Genomic DNA, 15,177 nt, shown 5'->3' with positions numbered 1-15,177 from the left:
ATGATGATAAATGAATATGCAATCGCACTACGGTCACACAGAGAAGCATGTGTCAAAGTTCTACCTGTGATGACAGGAAAAAAACTACTGATGTGGGGCAAAAGATGTTAATTTAATATCTTTACTAGAGAACCACTTTTGCAAGGAACCAACCTAGCAAGTCACTTGGACAAGCAGAGAAATTCTAAATGCTGAGTCCTTTGCACCTTGGATGAAGAAGTCTGTTCTTACTTTTCATCACTCCTGCTTCTCTCCATTCCCAGAAGGAGTCATTATTTCACTTTAATGCGCTGTCAAATGGACAGTGGCTTTCCTTTCAAAAGACCCCATGTTACTCACATTCACAGCCTGCACATTTTGACAGTGTGTACAACATCTTCACACATTCATCTGAATTCTTCCCCTATTCCACTTCTAGAACACCCTCCACTATAAACTCACTAATATTCATGTTTTAATAGCTATATAAAAAGTAAACACAAATTTACCAATCAGAAGACGTCAAGTCTGACAGAATGAAGAAAGAGAAATTTACTGACAGGACATAACATGAAATCAGTGTTCAAGAGCCATTCCCACCACCCACACCATTTAAGTGTATTATGACTGTGCACAGCATTCTTAAGAGCAGAATATGAAACTACACTGCCACCAAGAACACTTAACCAGCAGGCAGCCCCTCCACATTAGCTTTAATGTGCCACACAGCCCTTCGCTTACTGATGTAGAGCAGCCAACAGGGAGATGGAGTTTACCAGTAAAAGCGAGACTGAACTGGCTAATTACTTACCTTCTTACGTATAGCAGGCTTGCTCGTTTAACTTTTTGTTTCCACTCTTGTCATAGCTCAGCGGCAAATGGTTGTGATTCAGCAGAAGTTCGAACCTGATAATTAAAAGAATTTTTTAAGAAAAAAATTGGAAATTAAAGTTCCCTCCACTGAAGTCTTTCTTTCCTTGCCCTCTGGCTGTACGTTTCTCGCTCTCGTTTTCTCTCCCTGCAAGGCAGCTACGTAGTGGTCTATAAATATTGACCCTGACACGTGCTCAGTGCTTCACTTGCTCATGGCACAGGTCTGTGTTACTGAACACCGTGGTAATACTCCAGCAAAGTTCTCAGCTGCTCAGACAAAGCTGTGGATTGGCTCACTACTCAGCAACCCTGTGCCTGCCTGGAAATACCATTTTGCTTCCAGTTTTACAGATGCTATGGGCCTTTCCTGAGGCCCAAATCAGGCACAGAAGGGCAATTATGAGGTTTGTCTGAAGAAATAGTTTTCCTCAAGCAGGTGGAGAAAAGGGGGGCTGGGTGGAGTGAAAGACAAGAAAGGAAATACTGCCTTTGTTTTGGCCAAACAACATAATTTCAAATCCTTTATAAAAGTCATACCTAAATGCCATTCAATCAAGCTTTATAAAACTGAACTACTACTTACTATGAATAACCAAAAGACGTAGGAAAGCATTTTTGCAATTGTTTTTAATACTGCTTCTCATTGAATAAGGCTGCAGTGACTGAGTAAGCAGCCACAAAGAAATGTGTCAACATAAATAAATTCATTTCCAGAATGACAGAAGTGCCCAGGAGAGTATAGTATTAATCTGATCAAATTAAATATTTGGTGAAAGAAGCTAAAATATAATCTGGAAATTATATGAATCAACATGTTATAAGAAATACTTGCAGATTTTCAATCATCACAATTGAATTACTTTATTTTTTAAAAAATTAAGGGGACGGGCTTCCCTGGTGGCGCAGTGGTTGAGAGTCCGCCTGCCGATGCAGGGGATGCGGGTTCGTGCCCGGGTCAGGGAGGATCCCACATGCCGCGGAGCGGCTGGGCCCGTGAGCCATGGCCGCTGAGCCTGCGCGTCCGGAGCCTGTGCTCCGCAACGGGAGAGGCCACAGCAGTGAGAGGCCCGCGTACCGCAAAAAAAAAAAATTAAGGGGACTTCCCTGGTGGTGCAGTGGTTGAGAATCCAGCTGCCAATTCAGGGGACATGGGTTCGATCCCTGGTCTGGGAAGATCCCACATGCCGCAGAGCAACTAAGCCTGTGCACCACAACTACTGAGCCTGTGCTCCAGAGCCCACGAGCCGTAACTACTGAGCCCATGTGCCACAACTACTGAAGCCTGTGTGCCTAGAACCTGTGCTCCACAACAAGAGAAGCCACCGCAATGAGAAGCCCGTGCACCACAACGAATAGTAGCCCCCGCTCACTGCAACTAGAGAAAGCCCGTGCACAGCAACAAAGACCCAACACAGCCAAAAATAAAATAAAATTTTTAAAAAGATATTATTTTTTTAAAAAATTAAGGATAAAATCTAAGCCATGACTATATAATTTGTAGGTGATATAAACAAGGTCAGCATTATCTACATATAGCACATATAATGTCCACGGTATGAATGATTAAAAAATAAATGAAGCCCATATTTTTTATTCTTCTTGGCAAGAAAAATCATATGTTTGCTTAATTGAAATTTCCTCTCTTTGTTAAACCAAGAGTATAGGAAACTTAAGAAATAATCTGGTCACTTACTCATTTAATAGCTGATAAAACTGACCTCTAGGCCAGTTAATTTACCCACAATCGCATGGCAAGTTTGTGGCAGGGCCAAAACTAGACGTTCTTGCCTTATTGCTCACAATTCTGTTCCCCTTCTACTACAATAATGGTTCCTAAATTCATTTTTAGGTTCAAACTCTGATTTTCAGATGAAATCTTACCAAAAACCTTATCAGTAAGGGCAAATATTACACCTAGAGAAATAACCAGCATAAAATAAAAATAGCCTTTAACAGCTTAATTGACTCCCCCAAAAAGTTATGCATAAGAATTAACTTTCTAACAGTTGAAATTGACTTTTCCTTGTTTGGTTCAATTATCAACATTTTCCCAATAAATTAACTTAATACCAGGAGAGGTATATAGTGAGGTGCTGAGGAGCCCAAGAGGAAACACAGTTCTCACGCTCAAGAAAGGAAAAAAAAAAAAGCCTAATGACAAAACAACGTGTTAGTACAGTGATGCAGACTAGGATGGCAGCAAGGGTGCTTGGAACACTAAGCCAGTCCTGAGCCAGTCTGAAGTGGGGGAAGTCTTGATTCCTCAATCAAGACTTCTGCATCTTAAAGAAATCAAAGATGACACAAACAGATGGAAAGATACATGATGTTCTTGGATCGGAAGAATCAATATTGTGAAAATGACCATACTACCCAAAGCAATCTACAGATTCAATACAATCCCTACCAAATTACCAATGGCGTTTTTCACAGAATTAGAACAAAAAATTTTACAATTTGCATGGAAACACAAAAGACCCCGAGTAGCCAAAGCAATATTGAGAAAGAAAAACAGAGCTGAAGGAATCAGGTTCCCTGACTTCAGACTATACTACAAAGCTACAGTCATCAAAACAGTATGGTACTGGCACAAAAAAGAGAAAAATAGCTCAATGGAACAGGTAGAAAGTCTAGAGATAAACCCGTGCACCTATGGTCACCTAGTCTATGACAAAGGAGGCAAGAATATACAATGGAGAAAAGACAGCCTCTTCAATAAGTGGTGATGGGTAAACTGGACATCTACATGTAAAAGAATGAAATTAGAACATTCCCTAACACCATACACAAAAATAAACTCAAAATGGATTAAAGACCTAAATGTAAGGCTGTATACTATAAAACTCTTAGAGGAAAACATAGGCAGAACACTCTTTGACATAAACCACAGCAAGATCTTTTTGGATCCACCTCCTAGAGTAATGAAAATAAAAATAAACAAATGGGACCTGATGAAACTAAAAGCTTTTGCACAGCAAAGGAAACCATAAACAAAACGAAAAGACAACCCTCAGAATGGGAGAAAATATTTGCAAATGAAGCGACCAACAGGGGATTAATCTCCAAAATATATGAGCAGCTCATGCAACTCAATATCAAAAAAACAAACAACCCAATCAAAAAATGGGCAGAAGATCTAAACAGACATATCCCCAAAGAAGACATACCGATGGCCAAAAACCACATGAAAAGATGCTCAACATCACTAATTATTAGAGAAATGCAAATTAAAACTACAATGAGGTATCACCTCACACCGGTCAGAATGGCCATCATCAAAAAATCTACAAACAGATGCTACAGAGGGTGTGGAGAAAAGGAAACCCTCCTACACATCTGGTGGGAATGTAAATTTGTACAACCACTATGGAGAACAGTAAAGAGGGTCCTTAAAAAACTGAAAATAGAGCTACCATATGATCCAGCAATCCTACTCCTGGGCATACACTTGAGAGAACCATAATTCGAAAAGATACATGCTCCCCAATGGTCACTGCAGCACTTTTTACAACAGCCAAGACACTGAAGCAACCTACGTGTCCACTGACAGATGAGTGGATAAAGAAGATGTGGTACATATATACAATGGAATATTACTCAGCCATAAAAAAAAACAAAATAATGTCATTTGCAGCAACATGGATGGACCTAGAGATTGTCATACTGAGTGAAGTAAGTCAGACAGAGAAAGACAAATATCATATGATATTGCTTATATGTGGAATCTAAAAAAGGGGTAAAAATGAACTTATTTACAAAACAGAAATGGAGTCACAGATGTAGAAAACAAACTTATGGGTTACCAGGGAGGAAAGAGGGAGGAATAAATTGAGAGATTGGAACACCCTACTATATATAAAATAGATAACTAATAAGGACATACTATAGAGCACAGGGAGCTCTACTCAATACTCTGTAATGACCTATATGGGAAAAGAATCTGAAAAACAGTGGATATATGTATAACAAATTCACTTTGCTGTACACCTGAAACTAACACAACACTGTAAATCAACTATACTCTAATAATTTTTTTTTTAAATGATTAGGCAGAAGTGAGGCAAAGATGAGACAGAATAACACAATAAAGACAAACAGGCAGGAAAAGCGATGCTATGGAACTTCCAAGTTCTTTCTTGCTGGAGCACATAACTTGAAGCAGGAAATGTTTAAACTAAAAAAAAAAGAAAAGAAAAAGGTCTAGAAGGAGAAAGGGGATGAAGGGTTTTATATACCAGGTTTAAAAACTTGGGTTTTAGGGACTTCCCTGGTGGTCCAGCGGTAAAGAATCTGCCTTACAATGCAGGGGACACAGGTTCAGTCCCTGGTTCAGGGAACTAAGGTCCCACATGCCACAGGGCAGCTAAGCCCGTGTGCCACAAACTAAAGAGTCCACACACCCTGGAGCCTGCGCGCCACAACTAGAGAGAAGCCGGCTCACCACAAAGAGTCTGCACGCCACAATGAAAGATCTCGCATGCCCCAACGAAGATTCCATGTGCCGCAACTAAGACCCAAGGCAGCCAAAAATAAAATAATAAGTAATAAGTAAATCTTAAAAAAAATAACTAAAAACTTGGGTTTTATACAGTAGGCTAGTAGTCTTCAACTAGTTTTATTCACAGACCCTTAAAAGAATTTCGAAAAAATACATAACCATTCACACATTACCAAGTTAACATCTATAATTTTTCACCTGTGGTAAAATATGTACTTGAAAATAATTTAATATCCACCCAATTGGAAATACTGACATTTTAAAATAAAATTTATATCAACTATCTTAAGAATACTCAATAGAATCTAAATCCACAGTAATAAAACAATTATCCATTTAAAAATACATAAATAGACTCTTCTTTCAACAGCTGAAAATTTTACATTACTATTTATTTTCTCGACCTTTATTTCCATTTTATTTCCTCAGAGAATTCTTACGTAATGTATTTTGTAATTAAAAGCCTTTCATTTTTCACTCTATCATACTTCTCCACAACAAAAATATAAGACATTAATTAAAATTGTTTAATTGCTAATTTTTCTATGATCCCAGGACAATGTACTATAGTATGATTTCAGATGGATAAGGGTGTGTCTTCTTTCATAAAGTAAGAGAAAGAATGTTGTGAATAAAGCATTTCTCTTAGGCAGATCAATATTAATAAAGAGAAATTCATGCAGAAGTTGAGAATCTGGACACTGACTCCATTAAAACTATCTGACTGGACTACAGTACCACATACTACCTTTATATCAGTTACTTAAATAAACGGCAGAGGCAGTCCAGGCTAGGTCAGGAAATGAACTAAGCAGTGCCCTCACAAAGTCAGAAAGGAATCTCTTAGCCTACATTTCTCTCAAGGAAATGCTAGAATTTTTTTTTTTTTTTTTTTTTTGTGGTATGCGGGCCTTTCACTGCTGTGGCCTCTCCCGTTGCGGAGCACAGGCTCTGGACACGCAGGCTCAGCGGCCACGGCTCACAGGCCCAGCTGCTCCGCGGCACATGGGATCCTCCCAGACCGGGCACGAACCCGTGTCCCCTGAATCGGCAGGCGGACTCTCAACCACTGAGCCACAAGGGAAGCCCTAGAATTTTAATATTGAGTTTTAAGGGGTAGCAAGAAGATGAGATGAAGAAATTAATCAGCAGAAATCAGTGGACAAAATTAAAAGGACTGATATGTCCCATAAAAAAAATAAAGGGTTTTGTCTTTGATTTGACTATAGGGTAAGGAATGCATAAAGAGTCAAAGGTGTGAAAACTCAATACTGCCAAAATGTCAGTTCTTCCCAACTTTACCTATAGATTCAATGCAATCTCAACCAAAATCCCAGCAAGTTATATTTTGGGATATTAACAAACACATACTAAAGTTCATATGGACAGGCAAAAGACCTAGAACAGCTAACACAACACTGAAGAAGAACTAAGTTGGAAGACTGACACTACCTAACATCAAGACTTACTATAAAGCTATAGCAATCAAGACAGTGTGGAGAAAGAACAGACAAATCAATGGAACAGAAAAGAGAGCACAGAAATAGACTCACTTAAGTAGAGTCAACTGATCTTTGACAAAGGAGCAAAGGCAAAACAATGAGGCAAAGACAGTCTTTTCAATAAATGGTGCTGGAACAACTGGACATCCATAAGCAAAAAAAATGAATGTGGACATATCTTACATCTTCCACAAAAATTAACTCAAAATAGATCACAGATATACATGTAAAATGTAAAACTGTAAAACTCCTAGAAGATAACATAGGAGAAAACCTTATGACCTTGGATATGATGACTTTTTAGATAAAACACCAAAGGCATGACCCATGAAAGAAATAATTTGTAAGTTGAACTGCATTAAAATTAATAACTTTTGCTCTGAGAAGGACAATATCAAGGGAATGAGAAGACAAGCCACAGAGAGGGAGAAAATATTTGCAAAAGACATCTAATGAAGGACTGTTATCCAAAATATACAAAGAACTGGGCTTCCCTGGTGGCGCGGTGGTTGAGAGTCCACCTGCCGACGCAGGTGACACGGGTTCGTGCCCCAGTCCGGGAAGATCCCACATGCCGCAGAGCGGCTGGGCCCGTGAGCCATGGCCGCTGAGCCTGCACGTCTGGAGCCTGTGCTCCGCAACGGGAGAGGCCACAACAGTGAGAGGCCCGCGTACCGCAAAAAAAAAAAAAAAAAAAAAAAGTCTGGCCATAAAGAAAAGAGACTGACAGATGGGGGAAATAATTTAAAACAACTCATCCCTGTGTAGAGACTGAGTGTTCTGAAGTCACGCCGACTTGAGTTTTCATCTTTCTCAAGTTACTTTGTAAGTTATATAACCTTAGTTTCCTCAACAATGAAATGAGTTTAATATTTGCACCTCTGCACTGGGTATCAGAACCGCTTTTTACTGTGGAATAATATTTCATTGTCTAAGATAGGCTTTTTAATTATCCATTCATTCTAGCTGATGGACGTTTGGGTTGTCCCCACTTTTGAACTATTACGAATAAAGCTGCTATGAACTTTCATGTACAAGTTTTTCGGTGAACATCCGTTTTCATTCCTTGTGGGTAAAGAGCAGGAGTGAAATTGCTAAGTAAAATGGCAATTTTATGTTTAACATCATAAAGAACTAACAAACTGTTTTCCGAAGTGGCTACACCATTTAAATTCCCGCCAGCAATGTATGAGGGTTCCAATTTCTACACACCCTTACCAACACCTGTAATCATCTGTCTTTTTTATTATAGCAGTACTTGTAAGTATAAAGTAGAATCTCAGTGTGGTTTTAATTTCCATTTCCCTAATGACTTGTAATGTTGAGTATCTTTTAATGTGCTTATTGGTCGTTTGGCCATTTACTCTTTCCAGTAACTACAATTTCAAAAAAGCCTAGGACCAAGTAAAGCTTAAAGTACATTTTCAAGTTATATATGGCACAGACACAGCCACTCACTTGTTAGCTGAATAAATGAATAAACTAATCAACAAATGGAAGATTAAGGAATAGAAATACTTGACTTATTAGTATATTGTTTCCGTTTTTAAACTAACTTAATTTGAATTCCCATGCAGTTTCGACAGAATGCTTAGTAAGGTAAAGAAACTTTTTAAAAATTGATTAAGAAATGAATGACCTTAAGACACACTGTTGACAAACTTATGAGATATGAATGAATACTACAAATTTATCCAACAACATAAAGAATGAGACAATCCTCGGGAGCAAATATTAGTAAAACAGGAAAATGTTAGTAACCCAAGCTTGTCATCATTTTTCAAAAAGACCTGAGGAAATATATGACTTCCAGTGTAAATGACTGAGGAGAAAGAAAACTGACTCTACAGTGTGCCTAGTTACAAGCAAACTATGGATGGTTTCCTCCTTGTTTTTCCTTTATAGGGCTACTATTAGTCATACCATATACAGAGTCACTTACCTTTAACTCTAAGGTTCTTTGTTCTCAAGTAATAAATACTTTGGGCTCCCGGGACCCCACAGGAAAATCATACGTAAGTCTACTAACCTTTACTGCTGCCAGTTTATTGTAAGTACCTACCCATTATTAGTTTGAGAAGTATTGACTGCACAGTTAATAAATAGGTCATTTGTTCTTTTAACCAGAACAATGTTGTATTCAATATGTAAACTAAAAGAAGAAAAATACTAAACAAGAAAATGATATAGCGAAGAATGCATGTCCTTTTAAACTTGTATTTGACATCATACCAACTAATGCCAAACTAAACTTAAACATTTTATCATTTATAAATAGAAATCGTTTTGAAATTCATAGTGTGTGGAACGCATACAACCACAATCAATAATAAAGCTCAATTATGTTTAACAAAATAAGATAATAATAGTGAAAAGCATCAAGAATATCACGTTATTCCTACAGTTGTTGCTAACTTGACTCATAATAAAACTATACTAATGTCTCTTCATGTTTAATAAAAATAGCTGAGTTCCCAGCTACAAACAAGCATTTCCATTTGGTTTCCTCTTAAAGGCACACATATTTATATAACACTAGGGACAACCTCAAAAAGTGTTTGAAATATAATATTTATTTGCAATATAATTTCAAGCATTTTCTACTTTTACAAAAGTGTACAGTTCTTAAAATCATCATGTATCTTTAATATTGCTTAGATTTATGGAATTAATCATTAATTCAAATTTTTCTATCATTTCAAAGTGGAAATTAGATTGTCTATGTGCCAATAAGAATCTTTATGAGAATTTTTTACTCCATTAATCTCTGAGTAGTTCTAATATTCCAGATGACAGATGACTATGATTATCCTACATCTGAAATAAAGGTTTTCTTTCACCAAAAAGACAGAGCTGAGCCGAACTCTCAATACTTGTTACTTTTTCAAGAACAACTCATTCGAGGATCTTTTTATTTATACAGATACCCATAATTAGCAATGTGATATTAATTTAATGGAACATTTCTAGAAAAAAATACACTATATTTTGTTGAACAGTGGAAATGATATCCTGAAAAAGTACGAAACGTCCTCTCCAAGGCGGGAGGGACATAAAGGTGATCCTGAAATCACCCCTACCAGAGGGATCTCCGTCAGCTGAAAGGAGAGCAGGAAAGATTGCAGGACTCAATAAAACAAGCTACCACCAGGCATTCCTTAGGATGGAAAGGGGAAAATCCCAGACAGGAAGGATTCAGCAAAAACCAACTCAATGGGGGAGGGAAATACGTGTCTACCACATTTAAGCTGACTTTTTTTTTTTTTTTACTATTCATTAATCATATGACAGTAGTTCATAAAAATCTCACTGAATAATTAAATGTAACAGGCAGTAAAAATAGAAATGTACGTTAAATCTGATCATTCATAAAAACATCACTGCTTTATTTTACTGCTCTATGATGAATCTGCTTTCATATGGAAGAATTAAATTTGTAAAGCTGAGGCATATCATTATTCACCTTAATGCCACATTTTTCTAATCAAAACATATTTCAAAAAAAGGAGAAGAAATAGGAAGAAAACAATAAAGCAAACCAATTTTAACAAGAAATGAATGAGGTATCCATTACTCTTGACTGGTTCACATATAAAATGTGGTTGTTTCTATCGGCTGTCCTGCTTGACAGGGCCTGAAATTTTCTTGAAATGTGGTTGGTGCCAAAGTTAACTGAAGAGTAATACAGAGAGACAGAAGTATTTTAAATCTTTTACAACTGCATTTTGGTGGATCTGAATATTGTCATATATTATACATTTCCAAGAGCAAGTTAAATCATACCTTTTTTTAAACATCTTTATGGGAGTATAATTGCTTTACAAGGGTGTGTTAGTTTCAGCTTTATAACAAAGTGAATCAGCTATACCTATACATATATCCCCATATCTCCTCTGTCTTGCATCTCCCTCCACCCTCCCTATCCCACCCCTCTAGGTGGTCACAGAGCACCGAGCTGATCTCCCTGTGCTATGAGGCTGCTTCCCACTAGCTGTCTATTTTACATTTGGTAGTGTATATAAGCCCATGCCTCTCTCTCACTTTGTCCCAGCTTACCCTTCCCCCACCCCGTGTCCTCAAGTCCATTCTCTACGTCTGCATCTTTATTCCTGTCCTGCCCCTAGGTTCTTCAGAACCATTTTTTTCTTTTTTTTGTAGATTCCGTATATATGTGTTAGCATATGGTATTTGTTTTTCTCTTTCTGACTTACTTCACTCTGTATGACAGACTCTAGGTCCATCCACCCCACTACAAATAACTCAATTTCGTTTCTTTTTATCGCTGAGTAATATTCCACTGTTTATACGTGCCACATCTTCCTTATCCATTCATCTGTCGATGGACACTTAGGTTGCTTTCATGTCCTGGCTATTGTAAATAGGGCTGCAATGAACATTGTGGTACAAGATTCTTTTTGAATTATGGTTTTCTCAGGGTATATGCCCAGTAGTGGGATTGCTGGGTCGTATGGTAATTCTGTTTTTAGTTTTTTAAGGAATCTCCATACTGTTCTCCACAGTGGCTGCACCAATTTACATTCCCACCAACAGTGTAGGAGGGTTCCCTTTCCTCCACACCCTCTCCAGCATTTATTGTTTGTAGATTTTTGGATGATGGCCATTCTGACTGGTGTGAGGTGATACCTCACTGAAGTTTTTTTATTAATTAATTAATTAATTTTTGCTGTGTTGGGTCTTCGTTTCTGTGCGAGGGCTTTCCCTAGTTGTGGCAAGCAGGGGCCACTCTTCATCGCGGTGTGCGGGCCTCTCACTATCGCGGCCTCTCTTGTTGCGGAGCACAGGCTCCAGATGCACAGGCTCAGTAGCTGAGGCTCACGGGCCTAGCTGCTCTGCGGCATGTGGGATCCTCCCAGACCAGGGCTCGAACACATGTCCCCTGCATTAGCAGGCAGATTCTCAACCACTGCGCAGTACACGGGCCTCTCACTGTTGTGGCCTCTCCCACTGCGGAGCACAGGCTCCGAAAGCGCAGGCTCAATGGCCATGGCTCACACTGTAGTTTTGATTTGCATTTCTCTAATGATTAATGATGTTGAGCATTCTTTCATGTGTTTGCTGCCAATCTCTATATCTTCTTTGGAGAAATGTCTATTTAGATCTTCTGTCCATTTTTGGATTGGGTTGTTTGTTTTTTTGATATTGAGCTGCATGAGCTGCTTGTAAATTTTGGAGATTAATCCTTTGTCAGTTGCTTCCCTTGCAAATATTTTCTCCCATTCTGAGGGTTGTATTTTCATCTTGTTTATGGTTTCCTTTGCTGGGCAAAAGCTTTGAAGTTTCATTAGGTCCCATTTGTTTATGAACTGAAGCAATCTTTCCAGTTTTTGTAAGCTTTGATTTCATTTGACTACTGTGGAATAGGTGAAAACTGCACAGGAGTGCCCTCTGAGGGTTCTTTTTTTTTTTTCTTCCTCAAATTTGCTTCATTATCATATTTGGCCTACAGTGACCAAGATCAGAGCTGGAACTGGGCTGAGGATAGGTGGGTGGTAAAAGTAGAAAAGGTAAAGATAAAGAATATCCTTATACTTTTCTTTCACGATCCAATAAAGAGATGAAATAATGTTAACAAACAGCACATCAATTTAGGAATCAACCTGATAACATTTTTGTTTTATTACAAAGAGAATTTGTATTGAACCGTTAGATCAAAATAACTGCTTTGTGTAAGTATTTGGAAAAACATATACAAACTGTCATTCTTTTTTGTGTGTGTGTGTGTGGTACGCAGGCCTCTCACTGTTGTGGCCCCTCCCATTGCGGAGCACAGGCTCCGGACGCACAGGCTCAGAGGCCATGGCTCAGGGGCCCAGCCGCTCCGCGGCATGTGGGATCTTCCCAGACCGGGGCACGAACCCACGTCCCCTGCATAGGCAAGCGGACTCTCAACCACTGCGCCACCAGGGAAGCCCTATACAGCATATTTTTAAGGAGTGTTTTCCCATATGTTTTCTCATTTGATCACCAGGACAAGCCAACAAGAAAGCACCCCGACTTTACATATGAGGAAATGGAAGTTCAAAGTAGGTAAGGAACAGCCTAATGTGCCAAAGTTTCAAAAAAGACTGAAACTGAACTCGAGTCTTTTCACATTAAACCCTTGGCCCTTATTACTATACTTTTCAATAACACCCGAGGGGCCATATCTCTGTAGAGATTATTTTCTTATGGAAAAAAAATAATTCCTAGGGGACAAACTGAAGTATTCCAATTTGAGGCATATATATTTTTGTTGATAATGGCAACACACACCCATTACTTGGGTAATGACAGTACCACTAGTCATCCAAAGTAAAAATTTCAGTTTTCCACTTCTGTTCTCCCCTAATTCTCATTAGTTACTAAATATTCAAGAGTCTGTCTTTGAAATACCTCTCGAGCTTGTGCCCTCCACCCTTCCCTCTGTTCCTACCAAAATTCAGGTCTAGCTTTTATATAACCTTAAATACTGAAAGGCTCACAATCGAGTCTCCTGTCACCACTCTGCCTTCTCCTCCATAAATCTTCTGCACTGCTACTACACTTAACAAAATGTCAACACCTCCTCTTGCCAACAACAGAGGGTTCGAACTTTCAGCACAGAATATAGGCCACTCAGCCATCTCGACCCAGCTCTGTCCTTTAGGTTTCATTTCCCTTTTGCCCGCAACACAAATCCCACATTACACTCTGCTAGCAACCAAACCATATGTTCACAAGAAATGCCATGCGGAGCAGCACTTCCACACATCTGTATCTTTTCAAAGAACAAACCGAATTCTCTGAACCCTGATTTCTATGGAATAACATTTGAGCTGGTGTAGAACTAGATCTGACTATGTGGGAGTGAAGATTCAAAAATTAAAAGACGGAAAACTTCTTTGGATGCTGTGATGCGGGTATTAAAACTCCTTGCTCTCCTTGCTTGTCTCATTCTTAGAAATGTGACAAATTTAGTGTTTCCTCCTAAAAGCAGAAGGCGAAAGCGCGTACCAGTTCCCAGGCTGCCGGCAGTAAAGCAGTGATAATAACACTGTACACTTTGGGATGATGTGGGGGGACCGGACCAGCGTTTTTGTCCTGAGTATTCACTCGTCTTTCTCTGTTTTATCATCTTTGTGACAAAATGACGCAATAAACAATTCCACAATGTTACTGAAAATGTTCATTTCAACTGTATGATTCTCCTCTTCAATCTAGCTTTCTGGTAAAATTATCCGTAGTGATAGAGATTTTGAAGCAGGATACCATCTGAAAGAGCGATCCTAAGCAGTATTTAAGTACTAAAATTATAACAATAGCACCATGGAACTAACAGGGCTCTACACAGAGAATTTTAAATATTTATATGCCCAAAGATTGCTCCATTTTCTTTTGGGCAGAACAACAAGTTCAAAGTACACTGATGAAAGTTATCATTGGGTTTACTGACCATCAATACCAATTAAAAGGTACATTTTAAAATGCATATCAGGTGTTACTGGAAAATGCGTCCATCTGAATAGCAGCTATTGAAGTTTATCAGGAAGGGTAAATAATGTATAAAAAGTCCCAAGTGAGTGATGAAAACCTTGTGTAGATGACAAGCCACATATCAGTTGGAAGCCAGCGCTCAGACTTATTGGCACCAAGAATGTTTGCTTAATTTCCTAAGTGTGCATAACATCACATCCCCCGGTTGGCCTGGAATACCTTTATTTATTGCTTTATTCTATTAAAAACTTCTTCAACTTACTTATGTTCCTGACAAATCCATTTTATAATTTTTAATCAGCAGTTCTAATGCTTCTTCTGGAGTATTTCATATTTGTTTATGCTTTCGTCCAGCCAAACACTTGCTGAGTACCAGTTACTGGCTTGGTACTACAGCACAATCCCTGTTCTCAGAGGGGCTGGTGAGGGAGACAGAGACTGGTGATACAGAGACTGGCAATGGCCATGACACAAACGAGCGGAGCACAGGAAACCTAACTCTTCCTGGAGACTGAGCTCAGCAAAGGCTTTTTGGAGGAGGACGTGATAGTTAACCAGAAAGTACATGAAGATTTCAAATGTGTGGCACACTTTGGTATGATGGTTAGGACCCGAAGTACAGCCGTGAAGTGAGAGCTTCACGTGGTGGTGGGCGGCCCAGGCTTACGTCACCACCCCAAGGGTTTCGGCACTGCGGCGGCCCCATTTCTAGGTTTACCTCTTCTTTGCCTGTTGGCATTTTCACTCATTTAATCTTAAGGCTTTATTCTAATTTTTAAAATATGATACCATATTTGGTCTTGTTTTTGGAGAGAAAAAAAGATATAATTATGTATATTCCCACAATCATTT

At 38.8% G+C, this 15,177-nt stretch overlaps 1 protein-coding gene across 3 annotated transcripts in view; it reads right to left on the bottom strand.

Moving 5' to 3' along the window:
* The window catches only part of BMPR1B (bone morphogenetic protein receptor type 1B), a 421,980-nt gene that overhangs the window by 164,641 nt on the left and 242,162 nt on the right, over positions 1-15,177 (bottom strand). For all 3 annotated transcript variants that reach the window (XM_033400369.2, XM_033400370.2, XM_004276991.3), the window contains one exon: positions 791-885. The gene's annotated coding sequence lies outside the window, so the exon portion shown is untranslated. The remainder of the gene's footprint in view (positions 1-790; positions 886-15,177) is intronic.

This window comes from Orcinus orca, chromosome 4, assembly GCF_937001465.1.
Source record: "Orcinus orca chromosome 4, mOrcOrc1.1, whole genome shotgun sequence".
Taxonomy (NCBI): Eukaryota; Metazoa; Chordata; class Mammalia; order Artiodactyla; family Delphinidae; genus Orcinus; species Orcinus orca.
Note: the sequence above shows the minus strand (reverse complement) of the source record. Positions and strands in the feature narration are given on the sequence as shown.